Source organism: Lolium perenne, chromosome 4 (assembly GCF_019359855.2).
Source record: "Lolium perenne isolate Kyuss_39 chromosome 4, Kyuss_2.0, whole genome shotgun sequence".
Lineage (NCBI taxonomy): Eukaryota > Viridiplantae > Streptophyta > Magnoliopsida > Poales > Poaceae > Lolium > Lolium perenne.
The window spans coordinates 376,174,649-376,192,879 of NC_067247.2; positions in this window are offsets into that span (position 1 = coordinate 376,174,649).

Consider the following 18,231-nt stretch of genomic DNA (forward strand, 5'->3'; position numbering starts at 1 on the left):
CTTGCATTTACTTTATCTAGTTTGCTTTATTTACTACTGCTAAAATGGCCACTCCTGAAAATACTAAGTTGTGTGACTTCACAACCACAAATAATAATGATTTCCTATGCACACCTATTGCTCCACCTGCTACTACAGCAGAATTCTTTGAAATTAAACCTGCTTTACTGAATCTTGTTATGCGAGAGCAATTTTCTGGTGTTAGTTCTGATGATGCTGCTGCCCATCTCAATAATTTTGTTGAATTGTGTGAAATGAAAAAATAAAAAGATGTAGATGGTGACATTATAAAAATAAAATTGTTCCCTTTCTCATTAAGAGGAAGAGCTAAAGATTGGTTACTATCTCTGCCTAAGAATAGTATTGATTCATGGACTAAATGCAAGGATGCTTTTATTGGTAGATATTATCCCCCTGCTAAAATTATATCTTTGAGAAGTAGCATATTGAATTTCAAGCAATTAGATAATGAGCATGTTGCACAAGCTTGGGAAAGAATGAAATCTTTGGTTAAAAATTGCCCAACCCATGGACTGACTACTTGGATGATCATCCAAACCTTTTATGCAGGACTGAACTTTTCTTCGCGGAACCTATTGGATTCAGCTGCTGGAGGTACCTTTATGTCCATCACTCTTGGTGAAGCAACAAAGCTTCTTGATAATATGATGATTAATTACTCTGAATGGCACACGGAAAGAGCTCCACAAGGTAAGAAGGTAAATTCTGTCGAAGAAACCTCTTCCTTGAGTGATAAGATTGATGCTATTATGTCTATGCTTGTGAATGATAGGACTGATGTTGATCCTAATAATGTTCCGTTAGCTTCAGTGGTTGCCCAAGAAGAACATGTTGATGTAAACTACATTAAAAATAATAATTTCAACAACAATGCTTATCGGAACAATTCTAGTAATAACTATAGGCCATATCCTTATAATAATGGTAATAGTTATGGTAATTCTTATGGGATTCTTACAACAATAATAGGAACACACCCCCTTGACTTGAAGCTATGCTTAAAGAATTTATTAGTACACAAACTGCTTTTAACAAATCTATTGAGGAAAAGCTCAATAAAATTGATATTCTCGCTTCTAAGGTTGATAGTCTTGCCTCTGATGTTGATCTTTTGAAATTGAAAGTTATGCCTAATAAGGATATTGAAAATAAAATTGTTACTACAGCAAATGCCATCCAAGTTAGATTTAATGAGAATATAAGATTGATGGCTGAATTGCATGCTAGGTGGGAAAGAGAAGAAAATGAAAAACTAGCTAAAGAGAATAATGTAGCTAAAGTTTGGACTATTACCACCACTAGTAATGTTAATGATTCACATGTTGCTGCACCTCCTACTATCAATGGTAAAATAATTGGTGTTGGCAATGCTTCTACTCCTAATGCAAAGCCTGCAAAACTGCAAAAAACTGCTAAAACTGCTGAAATTGCCTGTGATAAAACTGCTGAAATTTTTTCCAACATTGGGGATGATGATCCCATTGCTTTAGATTATAATGGTTTGGATTTTGATGATTGCCACATCTCTGAAGTTATAAAGTTCTTGCAAAAACTTGCTAAGAGTCATAATGCTAGTGCTATAAACTTGGCTTTCACAAAACATATTACAAATGCTCTCATAAAAGCTAGAGAGGAGAAACTAAAACTTGAAACTTCTATTCCTAGGAAGCTAGAAGATGGTTGGGAGCCCATCATTAAGATGAAGGTCAATGACTTTGATTGTAATGCTTTATGTGATCTTGGTGCAAGTATTTCCGTTATGCCTAAGAAAATTTATAAAATGCTTGACTTGCCACCATTGAAAAATTGTTATTTGGATGTTAATCTTGTTGATAATGCTATAAAGAAACCTTTGGGGAGAGTTGATAATGTTCGCATTACCGTTAACAATAACCTTGTCGTTGATTTTGTTGTCTTGGATATTGAATGCAATGCATCTTGTCCCATTATATTGGGAAGACCTTTTCTTCGAACTATTGGAGCTATCATTGATATGAAGGAAGGTAATATTAAATATCAATTCCCTCTCAAGAAAGGTATGGAACACTTCCCTAGAAAGAGAATGAAGTTACCTTTTGATTCTATTATTAGAAAAAATTATGATGTTGATGCTTCGTCTCTTGATGTTACTTGATATACACTTTCTGCGCCTAGCTGAAAGGCGTTAAAGAAAAGCGCTTATGGGAGACAACCCATGTTTTTACTACAGTACTTTTATTTTATATTTGAGTCTTTCAAGTTGTTTACTACTGTAGCAACCTCTTCTTATCTTAGTTTTATGCATTGTTGTGCCAAGTAAAGTCTTTGATAGTAAGGTTCATACTAGATTTGGATTACTGCGCAGAAACAGATTTCTTTGCTGTCACGAATTTCGACCTGCCTCTCTGTAGGTAGCTCAGAAAAATATGCAAATTTACGTGCGTGATCCTCAGATATGTACGCAACTTTAATTCAATTTGGGCATTTTCATTTGAGCAAGTCTGGTGCCATTTTAAAATTCGTCTTTACGAACTGTTCTGTTTTGACAGATTCTGCCTTTTATTTCGCATTGCCTCTTTTGCTATGTTGGATGAATTTCTTTGATCCATTAATGTCCAGTAGCTTTATGCAATGTCCATAAGTGTTAAGAATGATTATGTCACCTCTGAACATATAAATTTTTATTATGCACTAACCCTCTAATGAGTTGTTTCGAGTTTGGTGTGGAGGAAGTTTTCAAGGATCAAGAGAGGGAAATGATGCAATATGATCAAGGAGAGTGAAAGCTCTAAGCTTGGGGATGCCCCGGTGGTTCACCCCTGCATATATTAAGAATACTCAAGCGTCTAAGCTTGGGGATGCCCAAGGCATCCCCTTCTTCATCGACAACATTATCAGGTTCCTCCCCTGAAACTATATTTTTATTCCATCACATCTTATGTACTTTGCTTGGAGCGTTGGTTTGTTTTTGTTTTTGTTTGAATAAAATGGATCCTAGCATTCATTGTGTGGGAGAGAGACACGCTCCGCTGTTGCATATGGACAAATATGTCCTTAGGCTTTACTCATAGTATTCATGGCGAAGGTTGAATCTTCTTCGTTAAATTGTTATATGGTTGGAATTGGGAAATGCTACATGTAGTAATTCTAAAATGTCTTGAATAATTTGATACTTGGAAATTGTTGTGCTCATGTTTAAGCTCTTGCATCATATACTTTGCACCTATTAATGAAGAAACACCTAGAGCTTGCTAAAATTTGGTTTGCATATTTGGTCTCTCTAAAGTCTAGATAATTTCTAGTATTGAGTTTTGAACAACAAGGAAGACGGTGTAGAGTCATATAATGTTTACAATATGTCTTTTATGTGAGTTTTGCTGCACCGGTTCATCCTTGTGTTTGTTTCAAATAACCTTGCTAGCCTAAACCTTGTATCGAGAGGGAATACTTCTCATGCATCCAAAATCCTTGAGCCAACCACTGTGCCATTTGTGTCCACCATACCTACCTACTACATGGTATTTCTCCGCCATTCCAAAGTAAATTGCTTGAGTGCTATCTTTAAAATTTCCATCATTCGCCTTTGCAATATATAGCTCATGGGACAAAATAGCCTTAAAAACTATTGTGGTATTGAATATGTACTTATGCACTTTATCTCTTATTAAGTTGCTTGTTGTGCGATAACCATGTTTCTGGGGACGCCATCAACTACTCTTTGTTGAATATCATGTGTGTTGCTATGCATGTCCGTCTTGTCTGAAGTAAGGGAGATCTACCACTTTATTGGTTAGAGCATGCATATTGTTAGAGAAGAACATTGGGCCGCTAACTAAAGCCATGAATCATGGTGGAAGTTTCAGTTTTGGACATATATCCTCAATCTCATATGAGAACACTAATTGTTGCCACATGCTTATGCATTAAAGAGGAGTCCATTATCTGTTGTCTATGCTGTCCCGGTATGGATGTCTAAGTTGAGAATAATCAAAAGCGAGAAATCCAAAATGCGAGCTTTCTCCTTAGACCTTTGTACAGGCGGCATAGAGGTACCCCTTTGTGACACTTGGTTAAAACATGTGTATTGCGATGATCCCGGTAGTCCAAGCTAATTAGGACAAGGTGCGGGCACTATTAGTATACTATGCATGAGGCTTGCAACTTGTAAGATATAATTTACATGATACATATGCTTTATTACTACCGTTGACAAAATTGTTTCATGTTTTCAAAATAAAAGCTCTAGCACAAATATAGCAATCGATGCTTTCCTCTTTGAAGGACCTTTCTCTCCACCTCAAGAAGCAAACACTTGTGTGAACTGTGCATTGATTCCTACATACTTGCATATTGCACTTGTTATATTACTCTATGTTGACAATATCCATGAGATATACATGTTATAAGTTGAAAGCAACCGCTGAAACTTAATCTTCTTTTGTGTTGCTTCAATGCCTTTACTTTGATTTATTGCTTTATGAGTTAACTCTTATGCAAGACTTATTGATGCTTGTCTTGAAGTGCTATTCATGAAAAGTATTTGCTTTATGATTCAGTTGTTTACTCATGTCATTACCATTGTTTTGATCGCTGCATTCATTATATATGCTTACAATAGTATGATCAAGGTTATGATGGCATGTCACTCCAGAAATTATCTTTGTTATCGTTTACTCGCTTCTGGACGAGCAGGAACTAAGCTTGGGGATGCTGATACGTCTCCGACGTATCGATAATTTCTTATGTTCCATGCCACATTATTGATGATATCTACATGTTTTATACACATTATATGTCGTATTTATGCATTTTCCGGCACTAACCTATTAACGAGATGCCGAAGAGCCAGTTGCTGTTTTCTGCTATTTTTGGTTTCAGAAATCCTAGTAAAGAAATATTCTCGGAATTGGACGAAATCAATGCCCAGGGTCCTATTTTTGCACGAAGCTTCCAGAAGATCGAGGGATAGACGAAGTGGGGCCACGAGGCGGCCACACGCTAGGGCGGCGCGGCCTGGGCCTGGGCCGCGCCGGCCTGTTGTGTGGGGCCCTCGTGTGGCCCCCTGACCTGCCCTTCCGCCTACTTAAAGCCTCCGTGACGAAACCCCCAGTACCGAGAGCCACGATACGGAAAACCTTACTGAGACGCCGCCGCCGCCAATCCCATCTCGGGGGATAGTGGAGATCGCCTTCGGCACCCTGCCGGAGAGGGGAATCATCTCCCGGAGGACTCTTCACCACCATGGTCGCCTCCGGAGTGATGAGTGAGTAGTTCACCCCTGGACTATGGGTCCATAGTAGTAGCTAGATGGTTGTCTTCTCCTCATGTGCTTCATTGTCGGATCTTGTGAGCTGCCTAACATGATCAAGATCATCTATCTGTAATTCTATATGTTGTGTTTGTCGGGATCCGATGGATAGAGAATACTATGTTATGTTGATTATCAATCTATTACCTATGTGTTGTTTATGATCTTGCATGCTCTCCGTTATTAGTAGAGGCTCTGGCCAAGTTTTTGCTCTTAACTCCAAGAGGGAGTATTTATGCTCGATAGTGGGTTCATGCCTCCATTAAATCTGGGACAGTGACAGAAAGTTCTAAGGTTGTGGATGTGCTGTTGCTACTAGGGATAAAACATTGATGCTATGTCCGAGGATGTAGTTATTGATTACATTACGCACCATACTTAATGCAATTGTCTGTTGTTTACAACTTAATACTGGAAGGGGTTCGGATGATAACCTGAAGGTGGACTTTTTAGGCATAGATGCATGCTGGATAGCGGTCTATGTACTTTGTCGTAATGCCCAATTAAATCTCACAATATTCATCATATCATGTATGTGCATTGTCATGCCCTCTCTATTTGTCAATTGCCTGACTGTAATTTGTTTACCCAACATGCTATTTATCTTATGGGAGAGACACCTCTAGTGAAGTGTGGACCCCGGTCCATTCTTTTACATTGAATATAATCTACTGCAATACTTGTTCTACTGTTTTCTGCAAACAATCATCATCCACACTATACATCTAATCCTTTGTTACAGCAAGCCGGTGAGATTGACAACCTCGCTGTTTCGTTGGGGCAAAGTACTTTGGTTGTGTTGTGCAGGTTCCACGTTGGCGCCGGAATCCCTGGTGTTGCGCCGCACTACATCCCGCCGCCATCAACCTTCAACGTGCTTCTTGGCTCCTCCTGGTTCGATTAACCTTGGTTTTTTTCTGAGGGAAAACTTGCTGCTGTACGCATCACACCTTCCTCTTGGGGTTCCCAACAGACGTGTGCTGTACACGCCATCACAGCACTCGTGGCTCGAACTGAGGGTAGCGCAGGCGGGGGATATCGCCGGCCGTGATGTAGTCCATGACGCTCTGCAGAGTCCGGCCGTACCACCATAGCCGACGGCCGGCCTCGTGGAAGTTCCCAGGAGGCAGACCGTCCTCCTCATACCTGGCGAGCGCCCTCTCACTCCGATTGATGAAGAAGGCGTCCCAAGTATGCTGGTTATCGGGATGCCAGCGGGGATTCATCCGCTGCTCCGGCGTGAGGTCGAGGTAGTAGTGGTTCGTGATGGCCGCCCGGCGCGCAGTACCTGAGGGACGGGAGGGACCGGCACGCCGCCGGCTCTTAGGCTCTAGCCGGCGGGGACGCGGTAGCCCGGTGGGCAAGGGTAGTTCGAGGCGCAAAGCTCCTCCACCTGCTGGCAGGTTAGAGTGGGTTCGGTGGAAGCCATGAGAGAGAGATGAGAGATTGTAGAGATGTGATAATGCTGGCCAAGCCGGGCTACATATATGTAGTGAGAAATGGTGGGAAAAATGGGAGCGGGAAGACAGGAGGCGGGAAGAAAGTGGCGGGAAGAAAGAGGCGGGAAGAAATTGGCGGGAAGAAAGAGGTGGGAAGACAGGGAAGAAAGAGGCGGGAAGAAAGAGGCGGGAAGAAAGAGGCGGGAAGACAGGGAAGAAATGGCGGGAAGAAGAGGAATCCAGAGCTGGTCATCTAATCTTTAGTCCCGGCTGGTGGGTGCAACCGGGACTAAAGGTGGTTTTGTATCATCTAATAAAATTGTCGGTGGGATAAGGACGTCTGGGTAAGCTTTAGTCCCGGCTGGTGGGTGCAACCGGGACTAAAGGTGGTTTTTGTGTCATCTAAGAAAACCGTCGGTGGGATAAGGATGTTTGGGTGAGCTTTAGTCCCAGCTGGAGGGTGCAACCGTGACTAAAGCTGTCGGCAGGATAAGGACGCGTGGGTGGACGCACTGCTCGATGAGATAAATCATGTAGCGCACGACGCCCTGTCGGAGGAACAAGACAAAGCAGAAGCGGCACCGTGCCTATAAAAGGAGCATCGATACGCCCTGGCAAGCAGACCAACAAGCCAACCTAGCAGGTAGGGAGAGAGTTTCATCCCCATGGATGGAGTAAAGGGTTGGAAAATCTCCCGTGGCGCAGCTTCTCGAAGATGTCGTCGGTGCACACGCCCTACGACATCTTCGGAAGTTGCTCCTCGGGAAAATTTTCCCGCAAGCCCGTGAAAGACTTCATCTCCTCTAATAGTGTTGGGTAAAGGGTTGGAAAATCTCCCGTGGCGCAACTTCTCGAAGATGTCGTCGGTGCACACGCCCTACGACATCTTCGGAAGTTGCTCCTCGGAATTTTTTCTGCAAGCCCGTGAAAGAGGGGGGCGGAAAGACAGAGGTGGGAAGAGGGGGCCGGCGGAAAGACAGAGGCGGGAAGAGGGGCCGGCGGAAAGACAAAGGCGGGAAGAGGGGCCGGCGGAAAGACAGAGGTGGGAAGAGGGGGCCGGCGGAAAGACAGAGGCGGCCGGGAAGAACTGGTGGGAAGAACTGGTGGGAAGAGGTAGGAGGAAAGATTTTTAAATGAATTAGTTTTATTTTTCTGAATTTTTTGATATATTATTTGTATTTTTAAGATTTTGAAATGAATTAGTTTTATTTTTCTGAATTTTTTGATATATTATTTGTATTTTTAAGATTTTTAAATGAATTATTTTTATTTTTCTGAATTTTTTGATATATTATTTGTATTTTTAAGATTTTTAAATGAATTAGTTTTATTTTTCTGAATTTTTTGATATATTATTTGTATTCTTAAGATTTTTAAATGAATTAGTTTTATTTTTCTGAATTTTTTGATATATTATTTGTATTTTTAAGATTTTTAAATGAATTAGTTTTATTTTTCTGAATTTATTGATATATTATATGTATTTTTAAAATTTTGAAATGAAAAGTAATTTGAAAAATAGCCTTTGGTCGCGGTTGGGGTCTCCAACCGCGACTAAAGGGTATTTTTCCGCGGGAAACGAAAACCCGGCGAAAATACCCTTTGGTCGCGGTTGGGGTCACCAACCGCGACTATAGTCGCGGTTGGTGACCCCAACCGCGACCAAAGATCCCTCCCTATTTAAACTCGCGCGTGCCGCGAGGCGGTTCACACTTCATCTCCGCGCCGATCTCTCTGCATTCATCTCCGCGCCGATCTCTCTGCCGCACTCGAGAAGCTCGCCGTCGTCGCCGCCCTCTCCTCGCGCCGCCCACCGAACGTCGCCCCGTCGTCGCCGCCGCCCACCGACGCCCCGTCGTACGTCGCCACCGCCCACCGAACCTCTCGCGCGCGCGCCTCGCCGTCGCCGCACTCGAGAAGCTCGCCGTCGTCGCCGCCCTCTCCTCGCGCCGCCCACCGAACTCGCCCCGTCGTCGCCGCCGCCCACCGACGCCCCGTCGTACGTCGCCGCCGCCCACCGAACCGGGGAGAGAGGGGAGCGAGGGAGCGCGGCGCCGCTGCTCGCCGGCGCCGCCTGAGAGAGAGGGCCGGGGAGGCCCCCGGCCGTTTTTTTATTGTTTTTTTTGTTTTTTTTCTTTAAGATTTGATTTAAGAGTTTGTCTAAAAAAAGAAGTAAAATTAGACTTAAAAAAACTAAAAAATGACTTAAACATTTTGTCTAAAAAAAGAACTACAATTTGACTTAAAAAAATCTAAAAAATGACTTAAATTTGACTTAAGAGTTTGTCTAAAAAAAGAACTAAAATTTGACTTAAAAAAACTAAAAAATGACTTAAACATTTTGTCTCAAAAAAGAACTACAATTTGACTCAAAAAACAAGTACAGAATGACTTAAAAGTTTGTCTCAAAAGAAGAACTAAAATTTCACTTAAAAGTTTGTCTAAAAAATGAACTAAAATTTCACTTAATTAAAAAAAGAACTCTAGTTTGACATAAATTTTTAGTCTTAACTAAAATTTGACTTAACCACCGCGCGTATACGGAGGGGGCAGCGAGCCCCTCGTATACGCGCGGTGTTTTTTTTTGGGATCGAGAGGGGGCGGCTAGGGTTATGTGTGTTGTCCTCTCGGCACCGCCACCGCCCTTTCGCCACCGCCATCACCGGTCTCTCGGTCACGCGGTCACTGCGAGGCGAGGTCGATCGTCCGCATATACACATCTAATACACGCGTCCCCCCTCTCGCCTCCCTCGTCGCCCTCTCTCTTTATATGTAGAAGAGATGTGATAATGCTGGCATATACACAATTAATTAGTTTTTACTACATGTTTTCAGGACTGACATATGGCGGACGATAGAGCTGACCCGATTATGGACAACTATGATCAAGAAGCTGAAGAACATTTATTTGGCATCATAAAAGGCGATATTATTTATGTGCCGACCGAACAAGATGAAGAAGAGGATATTTCTTCTTATCTGAATCTTGACGGTCAAGATGAAGGTCGTCAGCAAGATGATGGGGAAGAAACGTCGATAAACGACGATCTTCAATTGCAAGTAGCAACCAGCTCCGGCGCCGAGGTATATATATACATTGAGCCTCTGGTGATACAAACTTACTGATTTGAATAAATATGTGTGTACTAACGCGCGCGACTCTCTTTCTTATTTTAGCCCTCGGCCGGATCGTCGAAACAATCGAGTACGTCGTCAAAGCGTGGCGCAACCAAGACGCTCAAACAAGGAGAAACATATACCATCGAGGTTGTCGACAGTGTAACCGGCAGGCCGCTGGAGCCCCGCAAGCACTCCACCAAGTTTATCAACCAATGCGGAGCCGTTGTTAGAGACAACGTCTCGATCACCCTTCAGGAGTGGAATGAGCCAAAGAAGGCACGTCTTGGTTTCACTTTTGTCGACAAGAGAACAAAAAAAGATTGCTTGAAAAAGCTTATGGAACATTTCGTCCTACCTCCGGAATACCACAAGTTCGATGAGGAGGGTAACAAGATTGAGGAAAACAAGAAGAGGAGGAGGCTAGTCAAAGAGTTCGCTCTTCATAAGATGGCCGAAACATTCCGGAAATTCAAGCAAAATCTAGCCCGTGACTATGTCAACCAGAAAAAGACTCCGGATTTCAAAGGACAATATGAGAAACTGAAACATGATTGGCCAGAATTTGTGAAGCAGAAGAAATCGGAGCAGTTCATTGAAATATCGAAAAAAAATAAGGAAAATGCGGCTAAGAAGGAGTACACTCATATTATGGGGCCAGGAGGGTATCGCCTTTGGGAGCCTAGGTGGGAGAAGATGGAGAACGAGCTGAGGACGCGAGGAATCCGTCCAGGTACAGAGGGATGGGACGCAAGGGCCAAAAGCTGGTGATACGGGCATGGGGGAACGCTAGACTCGGAGACAGGGGCGTGTGTTCACCGGAACAAAACGTTTAAACCCACCCAAGCCCTTATTGAGGCAATGAGGGATGCTCAACTGGGGAAGATCAAGTTCAACAGAGAGAACGAGGCGCTGACAAAAGCCCTCAGGAAACCTGAACACGGAGGACGTGTACGAGGCATGGGGAACATTCCGTGGAAAATAGGCTTCTCCCAGAACGATGACCCGTACGGTTACAGAAGCCGTAAGAGAAAGATGGATCGGGATGCAGATGTTGTGGCGCGGTTGGTATCGGAATTCGATACGATGAAGAAAACCGTGAGTATACTAGTACAAGAAAGATCGGCAGCTGGGGCGCATGAAGATCATCCAGTGGATCTCGGAAGCCAGCAGTGGATGAGAAGCAGCGTGGCTTCCACGGAGAACCCGCCGGCTACTGATAATGCAACGGCGGTCGATATTACTGCACCGGAGCCTCCTCGCTACCCCGTGGACGATGTAAAGGAGATGAAAGAATGTCATCTACATTATCCAATTGGGAACATGTCCACGAAGGTAGCCATCGGCAGTGCTTTACCATGTGAGCCTGGAGCACTCCACCACAACAACCCCATTCCAGATGGCTATGCTCGTGTCACGGTGGAGGAAATAGTCCCAGGGTTTGAGGAACTGGAGATTGACATTGCTACACCCGAAGGGGAGAGAAGACTTGGAGGTGTCAACCGCCAGTTCATTCTATGGAAAAAGAAGTTAATCAAGTTTCCAGGCAAACAAGTCCACCCCCCTCGGGTGGTGGTGGCGGTGGCGGCGGTGGTGGTGGTTCACCTACACCTCCTTCACGTCAGCCGACGCCGCCCCCCAATTCACCTCCGGCGGGTAATCAGCCGCCGCCCCCCAGTCCTCGTCCGGCGGGTGATCAGACGCCGCCCCCCAATCCACCTCCGGCGAAGAAGCAGAAGCAGTCCTGGGTTATTAACCCGGACCCTTATGTACCTAGAATCACAAAGGTACCAGAGCCATCACTGAAGCCTCTCATCCCGAGACCTTGGGAACTTAGTGTCGAGGAAAATGCAGCGGCCGTGGCTGCTCAGCATGAGAAATGGAAGGCGGATTGCAAGAAGAAAAGAGAGCCCGAGCCCAAGCCAGTATTTTCTGAGAAGGAAAAGAGGTGAGCTAAGTCATTTTTGAACACACCGTCCCAAGCCACGATGAATCTGCCTGACGACTATGCACGTGAACTTCGTAGGCAAGCACTCACGTTCAAGAGGAACAAAGAGTTGGCGGAGAAGCAGGAGAAGAAAGCCTTGGAGGAGGCCGAGAAAAAATTAGAAAGTATAAAAGGGGGGAAAGAAGTTGCCCAGCTCGGGGAACAAAGTAAACAATCGATCGCCCCGCTCATAGTGCAAGCCGCCGGTCCGGATGCCCCCGATATCATAGCAGCTGCGGCAGCACAGGGATTGACTGTAATGAGTGCCAGAGAACAAGCGGCCAACTTAGGTATCACTCTTCGTGCACTGTTAGGCCTTGATGAGGCGCCAATGAAGGTCGTAGTATTTACATATGTGCCGAATGGGCCTCTCGTCGAGCCTGCGCAGGAAGAGGATCTACCTCGACAAATGACAGGTCTGCTAAATTGGTACAAGGGTTACATAAAATTTAAAAACGCCAAAGACTATATTTATGCGGAAGTTAGACATGAGCATCACTTCAAACATTACTATATAACAATTCATCGGAGTGAATTGTTCCAGCTGTTCAATCTGCGCGAGCTCGACAAATCTATCATCAGTTGCTACGTTCTGTAAGTGATTTATTAATTTCTACCCCATCTCGTTCATTGCCTGCACTATATATATATATATATATATATATATATATATATAGAGCCCAACTATTCTCGAGCCCCCCTTTAGAGTGGTTCTAGAATAGCTATTCTAGAACCCCCTAATCCAACTCGGTTTCTTCCCCGTCCAAACCGAACTCCCCACCACCCCCCGCCCGAGACCGGTTCGTGTAGGAAGCGAACTCCCCACGTCCCTTCGTAAAAACACACGCGCCCTGCCTCGAGCGGAGATCAACAAGCTCCGCACCTCGACCTCCTACCTCGTCGGCGCGGGCGAGCGAGCGGCGGCGGTAGCCGACGCGAGGGAGCTCGCGATGGACACGAAGAAGATCAAAGCCTCCTACCTCGTCGGCGCGGGCGAGCGAGCGGCGGCGGGAGCCGACGCGAGGGCGCCCGCGACGGACACGAAGACGATCTAAAAGCCTCCTACCTCGTCGGCGCGGGCGAGCGAGCGGCGGCGGGCCAACGCGAGGGAGGCGAACGGCGGCGGTAGCCGACGCGACGGAGGCGAACGGCGGCGGTAGCTGACGCAAAGGAGCCAGCGGCGGAGAACGGCGAGATCCAGCCTCCTTACAGCAATAATGGCTCCAATTAGACGCAGATCGGCAGAGCATCCTCCAAATTCAAACCAGCCAAGCTCTAGAAAGAGGCCAGCAGAGGATGAGGTACCATAAAAAAATCACAGGAAGTTCACATAATTCATTTACTGCTTTTGCCTCCATCACTGCACAAAAAAGGAGCACTTCATATCATCGTGGAAAAAAGTTCATATGAATTTAGTGTTGGAAGTTCACATGACTATTTTAATGCTTTTCCGTCCAACAATGTAAAACAAAAAAGAGACACAGGCAGGTTCTATATGAAAAAATAATATAGAAAGTTCACCTCCACTGGCTTTTGTTTAGAGTAGAACATAAGAGCAGGCTCGTGTGAATTGAGACTGGAAGTTCACATGCAGAGTCTATTGTAGGAAAGAAGAAAACTTATGTGTTTTACTGGGAAGTTCTTAAAAACAGTTTCATGGAGTTCACTTCAGTTATAAAATAAATTAAAACAACAAAATGAAAAATAAGTATGAAGGTTAGCATGTATACAGGAAGTTCATATTACATTGTTTGGCGGTTAACTTTACTTGTTTTAGTTTTTTGAAGACATCAGACAAAGTTTTATGTACAAAAGTTCTAGTCCCAATGTTCAAGAAGTTCACATGTTAAAAAACTTACCAGGTTCTGCTGCTGCCGGGCAAAGAATCTGGAACAGGCAGTGACGACGAGATAATCAGCTGGTCAGGCCCTAAAAAGCCTCCAATGACTCCCATATGCTGTGATGAGCCAGTTTCATTTATCCAGCCAGTGTTCCGCAATCCCAAGAGAAAGACAAATGCTGCTGCCGTTGAAAGGAATTTCAATCAGAAAATCCAAGAACAAGATGACATGGATAACAACAAAAGGAAGCGGGATACCACAACATCAACAGATGATGATGAGGATATTATGTGTTGGTCAGGTCCACCAAAAAAACCCCGTTCTCCAATAAAGTGCACTGAGGAGATATTTGCTAGTAATGCAACGTTCCGTCAGCCACGAAAACGGCAATCTACAAGTACATCTACAACAACCACAGCTGGAAGCAACGATGTGAACAGGGACAGTGGGCAAAAGTCGTCTTCTAGCAATGATGCTTCTGAACAGCAACGCAGTTATGGGGATGGTCAAAGTGACAACATACACCAAGATCGTCGAGGCACTCAATCAAGTCATATGCCGCCTCGAGATCCACTCTGCCATGTACCAAAAGTCACACCGCCATGCCCCATAGTACCAGATGATAGAGCCACCCCTGCAGAGCTGCGAACATACACACACGTAAGTTCAATTTATATATTGCTGATAAAAAATTCACTCTTACACAAACATTTATTTTGACAATTTGCATGGAAGTTCACATGCTATATCTTTAGAAAAAACAGTTGATATGATTTGGAAAGTTCGTGAACACTATATCCATGATAAAAGTTCAGCTGATTTTTAGGAAGTTCACATGCTCGGTTTATTATATGAAATGTATAGTTGATATGTTCTCGATATTCATGTGCAACAGTTTTTCTGCATAAAAAAGTTCAGATGACTTTAAGAAGTCCATGTTCTTATTTTTTATTAAATTTTAGGAAGTTCACTTGACCTATTTCCTGAAGTTAACATACAAATAACATATGTATTATAAAAACAAAAAAAAAATGCGATAACAAAACCGTGGCAATTTGCAGGCTGCAGATCTTGATCCGGACCTGATACCATCCATTGGTCAAGAATTTAGCACATTCAAAGACGCATATGTATTTTACAATACATATGCAAAGCACACAGGGTTTGGGATAAGGAAAGGACAGCACAACAAGAGCAGGCGTTACTTGAGATGTGTACGAGAAGGTGCACACCGCCAAAGTGTCAACGAGGAAGACCGACAGCGTGACAAGATGACCAAAAGAACTGGGTGCAAGGCCTTTATGAGATTGAAAGAGAGGAGTGATGGTACATGCATTGTCAAGGACATTACACTTCAGCACAACCATACCCTGCTGTTAAGCCCATCAATGCTAGTTTTCATGCGTTCTCACAAAAAGGTGGATCCAACATTGAAGGGGTTGGTAAAAGACCTTCAGTTCAGCAATATAAAACATGTAAACATAATGGGCCTGCTTACAAGGCTGCATGGGGGCCGTGATAAGATTGGCTGCCACAACAGAGACATACTCAACATGTAAGTACTCCCCCCCCCACCCCACACCCTCCTTTATATATAAAATGAAAACTTACATGAAAAACAGGGGAAAGAAAAAAGCAAAACAAAAAAAGAAAAAAAATAACAACAAATTTATTTTTGCAGGAAAGCAGAAAACACGAGGAAGGAGTCCATGAATGAGGTGCAGAATATGTTCAAATTCTTTGAAGACATGAAGAAGGAGAATGAAAATTTCTTCTATGACTACAAGGTTGATGACGAAAACAGACTGGAAAATGTTTTCTGGTCTAATGCTAGCTCAAGGGCAGCATATGCAGATTTTGGAGATTGTATAACTTTCGATACTACTTACAAGTCGAACAAGCACCACTTGCCCCTTGCAGTATTTGTCGGCGTAAACAACCACTTGCAGTCAACAATCTTTGGTGTTGCGTTGATGGGAAACGAGTCAGAGGAGTCCTTCAAATGGGTATTCAGCAGATTCCTTGAATGCATGGGCGGTAAGCAACCAATCTGCATACTTACAGGTTTGGAGAAAATCAGAATCTATCCTCCTGTTTGTACCTTCAGTTGTAGTTCATTACAAAAACACACAGAAGTTCAGATGTTTACACCCCTGCAACCCGAAAAAATAAAAGATATTTAATTTGCTGAAGTTCACCTTTGTTTTGTTTTTGTGAAGTTTGCTTGCATTATACCTGATGTGTTTTTTCCTAATAATTGTTCAGATCAATGCCCAGCAATGGCAAAAGCAATACCTAAAATTTTCAAACGGACTCTACATAAGTTCTGTAGATGGCACATAATGAACAAGCATAAGGACCCGCTGAAGAAGCTTTATAAACTATTCCCTGATTTGAAGGATAAGCTGACTGCAATTTTGAACCATCCCCTAATGCCATCTGAGTTTGAAGATGCGTGGAAGGCTTTGATTGAAGAGTACAATCTGCATGATATAAATGTCATGATTAACTTATGGGCTGAAAGGAAATTGTGGATATCAGCTTACTGGAAGGAAGTTTTCTGTGCACGCATGACTTCAACACAGAGAAGCAAGAGCATGAACATTGTGCTGAAAAGGGGTTTTGTCACTGAACGAGACAACCTCCACATTTTTGCTAAGCAAGTTAACAACTGCATACAGGCAAGGCATGAAGCAGAGAATGCAGAGGCAAATGCATCAACGGTGAGTGATCGATTTCCTTTTTTATGTTAATGAAAAAAAATATGCTTCAATAATTTGGAAACACATAGGATGAGAACATAAAAAAAAGGAAAAAGACTATGCAGATGTTATGGAAGTTCACAACTGTTTGGTCAGTGGTTCTTCTGTACACAAAAAGTGTCATCTGTTTTCGAGAAAAAAAAGTATGCACATGTTATGGAAGTTCACATCTGTTTAGTTCTGGGGTTCATATATCTATATAAAAGTTATCTTATGTTTCATGTTCAAAAGCAAATGACTTTTCCACCGACAAAAAATCAAAATTGCAGGGCACAAGGAAAACAGCCACCAGGTATGGCTTCGAGGCACAGGTGATGGATAAGTACACACGGGCAGTATACTCAGTTTTCCGGGAGCGGCAATATCACAGCACAGCTTTCCGCATTAAGACTTCCCAGGATAATCCCAACATTTACCTTGTGCATCACTACAATCAGAGTAAAGAATTCGCTTGGTCAAGACATGAGTTCAGAGTGCTAGCAGATGAAGTTGAAGGCCGCTATGAATGCGAATGTAAACTGTGGGAACATACAGGTAAAAAAAAGCCTCTTTCAGCAATTGCTTTTGGTTGTATTACACTACAGATGCATATAAAAAAGTAGTTGTTGACACGAAAAAATAAAAAAATTAACCAAGCTAATGTTAACTTTATGCACACACAGGGTTGTTCTGCCACCATGTCATAGCTGTCTTTGAGCACCTACGCCTGGATGAGATACCAAGCAAGTATATACTCAAGAGATACACCAAAGATGCAGTGACAAACCCTGATTACAACCGCAGAGACTACAGGACAACAACAGATGATGGGACTTCAATTGAATACAGACGAACAATCCTTTACAGTGAAGCAGTTAAAATTATAAACAAAGGATGCACTTCGGAAGCAAAATTCCAAATAGCATTATCTGCCTTCAGAGATGCCAATACAAACCTGGACAATGAGGATGCAGAGCCGGAGAATAATGAGGATGCAGAGATGGAGAATAATGAGGATGCAGAGATGGAGAACAATGAGCAGTCATCGAACCAAGAAAACACAACACGAGAAACTGGCGAGCACAACGACATTCCTCAGACTGAGGACAATGATCCATATGCAGATATACAGCCTCCACTACTTGCAATAACAAAAGGAAGCAAGACTACAGATGCTGCAAGGAGGAATGGAAAATGCAAACCCCCTGCACCTGCCCGTCCGGAACCAGAACTAGATGAATACGGGAGACCGAAAGGTACAAGATTATGCGGAACATGCAATAAAATTAATGGCCACAATTCCAGAACCTGCAAGGCAAGGCAGCTGGCTAAAACACTCTTGGAAACACATAAGAAGGTGTATGGGCCTACAGCATCTTCAGCAAATATCAAGGTGCGCATAAGAAACTTGCTTGCTCGCCAGCACATTCCAGATAATGATGAAGAGGAAAAACTGGACACAGATGAGGGTGAATGCTTCGAAGATGAGACGGATGATGAAGAATATGAGCAAGAAGATGAGGATGAAGATATCACTGAGCAAGAAGATACACAGAAAACACCAGATGTGGAGAGCAAACTGCAAAACTTAAATAAAACGGGAGGACAAAGGAAATGCAGCGTGTGCAACCTAAGGCTAGGACACTACGCATCAACATGCCCCAACAGGGAAAAGATACTACAACAACAGATTGTTGAACGACAAAAAAGTGATAGTGCGACAATGAAACCAAAAGGGGTGAAAGCTTGTGGTACATGCAATAAGATAAGGGGACACAACTCTAGAACTTGCGCAAGA